This window comes from Drosophila santomea, unplaced genomic scaffold (genome assembly GCF_016746245.2).
Source record: "Drosophila santomea strain STO CAGO 1482 unplaced genomic scaffold, Prin_Dsan_1.1 Segkk9_quiver_pilon_scaf, whole genome shotgun sequence".
Taxonomy (NCBI): Eukaryota; Metazoa; Arthropoda; class Insecta; order Diptera; family Drosophilidae; genus Drosophila; species Drosophila santomea.
The window spans coordinates 4,377-9,226 of NW_025319030.1; positions in this window are offsets into that span (position 1 = coordinate 4,377).

The following is a 4,850-nucleotide window of genomic DNA, read 5'->3' on the forward strand; positions in this document are numbered from 1 at the left end:
TAAATAAATGTTGGGTTGACTTGGCTCGATGAACTGATCAAAGATATGATCATCATCAGGAAACTCATAGATTATAGGATCTGTGTGCAGTATATCCATATCGAAATGCTGTGCACATTGCATTTCTTGATCGTCTCCATTGCCTCGTATAAGATCATTTAAAACGTCTTGCGTTGTCGCTCCAAAAGGAAAATCGCTCCACTCAAGAGACGCAAATTCACTTCCAATTTTTGTAGTGGGGGTAGATGACATAGAAGGGTCAAATACTCCTCTTAAGAAGCGATCTACCGAATCCTCTGTGTCGATAGCCTCCACATAATCTTCCTTCGAGCCTTCAATTATTTCGACATCGGAGTCTTGAGTTAATAACACATTTACTCCATTTACTGAGTCGACAAATTCTACAGTAAGATCCATTGGTATGCAGTGCTGAGGTATTATAAGAACTGATCCTGAGCAATTTAAGGGGATCCATTTTTATACACGAGGATTAGAGAGTTTGACATCTACAGGGGGTGTCTACTCTTAGAATCCACCTGATTGGTTCTCGATTTAAGGAGCCTTCACAGACTGCAGACTGCACAGACTGCAATGGGGAAGTCAGAAAAGGAGGGCGAGCTATGGGTTTGGATGCAGGTAAATAGCCGCTTGACTTTCTCGATAATAGGTTCAAAGAGTCATAAATATTTGATTTTATGGGGTCTCCAAGCATAATGAAAATGGAGACAGATCACAGATAATTTGAAATACATATCTCTGTAGGGAATTATTTCGGATGACCGCAGTCAGGGATCATGAAATTATTGGTGACTACTAGTCATTGTTACTTTATAAGTAACATTTTGCAAGGCATACATTTAAAACGTGGGTAGCCTTAAGCTGAAAGTCGCTATGACTTCAGATGGTTTAGATTTTCTTCTCAACGGCTCCATAGCTTTTAGCTGAAAGTAGCTGGAATATACGGTAACGACGGTTTTTTAACGGTTTTATGATTATATGATTTTTTATATATACGTATACACGACCCTATAACCAGTTTGTTTGATATTTCTAAATATTTCTCAACTAATAATCCAACCACCAGTTACCTTCCCAGAAAATTGAGGACACAGTAAGGTGCATAGCCTTGAACAGAAATCTCACCCCCACCCTTGCGATCATCCTTATGACTGCTTGTGCGCGCAGGTACACCCCCTTCCAAGATTGCTTGTGCGCACCCCCTTCCAAGATTGCTTGTGCGCGAAGAAGTGCAATTGTAATTTTGAGAGTTTTTATGAAAAGTCGTATTTTTAATTTCAGAATCGTGAAAAGCATACCATTGGAAAGGGCTTGAAAAATCCTTTCCAATGACACCCAACTTCTTATTTTTTTTTTTTTAGAGAGGGATCCCCATAGCATATACCGAATCGGCGGTTTTGGCCTGTTTTCGGGTAGTAGTGGGAATATACGGGAGCGAGCGTCTTCACAGCAGTCTCTCCGTTTGGCGCTGAGGAACACAAATGTAAAGTTATCTCTCAAACCTATTTACAATTATAAGCAACTCTTCTATACATAAATATCTACTCGACGAAGTAAAATCAATACGTAAAATTACACTCAACCCCAAAAGGGATCTCTCTAGCTCATTTTTCCTATTACACCGTTTACACACAAACCTTCTAACAGGATTTTCCTGAAACCTAATAAGTGTTCTAACAAGAATGTTCCAATAAGAATTGCATTTATCCAACTAAATGCGTCTTGACTAATCATAGGTTCGTGTCTCCGCTAAGTACCGCCGCTCCCGAACCGCCGCTCCCGTATATTCCCACTACTACCCGAAAACAGGCCAAAACCGCCGATTCGGTATATGCTATGGGGATCCCTCTCTAAAAAAAACAAGAGAGAACGCTATAGTCGAGTTCCCCGACTATCTGATACCCGTTACTCAGCTAGTGTAAGAGCGAAGGACAGTTTTTGGCGGTTTGTGGGCGTTAGAGTGGGCGTGGCCAAAAGTTTTTTGGCAAATCGATAGAAATTTACAAGACCAATACAAAAATGAAAAAATATTAAAACTTTTTTCAAAAATGTGGGCGTGGCAGTTTTGGGCGGTTTGTGGGCGTTAGAGTGGGCGTGGCAACCTAAATCGACAAACTTGCGCTGCGTCTATGTCCCTGGAGTCTGTATACTCAATCTCAACTTTCTAGCTTTTGTAGTTCCTGAGATCTCGACGTTCATACGGACAGACGGACAGACGGACAGACGGACAGACGGACAGACAGACGGACGGACAGACGGACATGTCCAGATCGACTCGGCTACTGATCCTGATCAAGAATATATATACTTTATATGGTCGGAAACGCTTCCTTCTGCCTGTTACATACTTTTCAACGAATCTAGTATACCCTTTTACTCTACGAGTAACGGGTATAAAAAAAAAAGAAGTTGGGTGTCATTGGAAAGGATTTTTCAAGCCCTTTCCAATGGTATGCTTTTCACGATTCTGAAATTAAAAATACGACTTTTCATAAAAACTCTCAAAATTACAATTGCACTTCTTCGCGCACAAGCAATCTTGGAAGGGGGTGCGCACAAGCAATCTTGGAAGGGGGTGTACCTGCGCGCACAAGCAGTCATAAGGATGATCGCAAGGGTGGGGGTGAGATTTCTGTTCAAGGCTATGCAGCTTACTGTGTCCTCAATTTTCTGGGAAGGTAACTGGTGGTTGGATTATTAGTTGAGAAATATTTAGAAATATCAAACAAACTGGTTATAGGGTCGTGTATACGTATATATAAAAAATCATATAATCATAAAACCGTTAAAAAACCGTCGTTACCGTATATTCCAGCTACTGTGGTCGTAGGAGAAACAACGGACGTAGTAAGAGCAAAAATGGCAAATGTTTACCAAAAAGGTAAAACAGCCACACAATTTACAAATGAAATTGAAAACCTACGCAAGTCTCTTGAATCTTCATATATAGATGAAGGATTGCAACCAGAACATGCTATCAAATTTAGCACAAAGGAAGCAATCAATACAATGACAAAGAATTGCGATCATGGAAAACTGAAAACAATCCTAGAGGCAGGAACATTTAAGACAATAAACGAAGCAATAAGTAAATACATCCATTGCAGCACTAAGATGACAGGAAGTGCAAGTTCCGTTTTGTTTTACAAGAAAGGACAAGGAAGTTACAACAGAGGTAACTACCGAGGACGAGGAAATGGTCGAGGTGGTAATAATAGAAATAATTATAACCAGAACACCGGCCAGTACAACAACTATAATACCTATAACAATAGCAATGGCAGAGGACGAGGAGGATATAGAGGAAATAACTACCAGAACAGAGGCGGTGGTAACTATAACAACCAAAACCGCAATTTCTCAAGTTATAGCCAAAATGGTAATGTCAGACATGCACAAGGCACGTCGGAAAACCAGCAGGCTCCCTTAGGGCATCAAGAACAGTAAAACAAAAGGTGCATACCATCAATCTTTATCTAAATATTTTCATTAAAGTACAAAATGAACACACAAATAAGATACTTACATTTCTAGTAGACACAGGCGCCGATATATCAGTCATTAAAGAAAACTCAGATGAACTTTTGAATCTTGATCATAATAATATAACACAAATTACAGGAATTGGAAAGGGTTCAATAAATTCAATAGGTTTAACACTTCTCGAGATGAGAACCGGTAACTATATAGTACCGCACAATTTTCATGTTGTGGACGACAATTTTCCGATCCCTGGTGACGGAATAATTGGAATCGACTTCATAAAAACATTCAATTGATTTTTTCATTCTAAGACCAAACAATATTAAACAAGCAATACAAATACCAATTTTTCATAATATCTATAACACTGAGATAACCATACCATCTCGTTGTGAGGTTATCAGGCAAATTACCGTAAGTTCGGTGGATAACCAAATTCTAATACCCAATCAGGAAATAGAAGATGGTGTATTTGTCGGAAAATTCGATATCAGATTCAAAAAACACTTACATCCGAATACTAAACACAACAAACAGCAATAAAATTTTAAACGTAAGCAAAATCAATTTTGAACCATTAAATAACTACAAAATAGCAGACCTAAACGACTCCATAAGAGCCGAATCAATTTTAAGCAGATTAAAGAAAAACTTTCCATCTGCACATAAGAAAATGTTGACTGAACTGTGTTCACAATATACTGATATTTTTGGATTGGAGACAGAGCCAATCACTACAAATAATTTTTACAAACAAAAGATAAGATTGAGAGATGATGAACCAAGCTATATTAAGAACTATAGAACACCCCATTCACAACAAGCCGAAATATCGAGACAGGTAACTAAATTAATAGAAGACAAGATAGTAGAACCAGCTGTATCTGAATATAATAGCCCATTATTGCTAGTTCCAAAGAAATCCTTACCGGATTTAAAAGAAAAAAAATGGCGTTTAGTGATAGACTATCGCCAAATAAATAAAAAGTTATTAGCTGACAAGTTCCCCTTGCCAAGAATAGATGACATACTTGATCAATTAGGCCGAGCAAAATATTTCTCGTGCCTGGATCTTATGTCGGGATTCCATCAAATAGAGTTAGAAGAAGATTCTCGAAATATAACATCCTTTTCTACGAGCAGTGGCTCTTATCGCTTCACGCGACTACCATACGGATTAAAAATAGCTCCAAATTCCTTTCAACGAATGATGACAATGGCATTTACAGGCCTGGAACCATCTCAACCATTTCTGTACATGGATGACTTAATTGTCATAGGCTGTTCTGAAAAACACATTACCAAGAATCTTACAAATGTTTTTGAACTATGCAGGAAAAACAACCTCA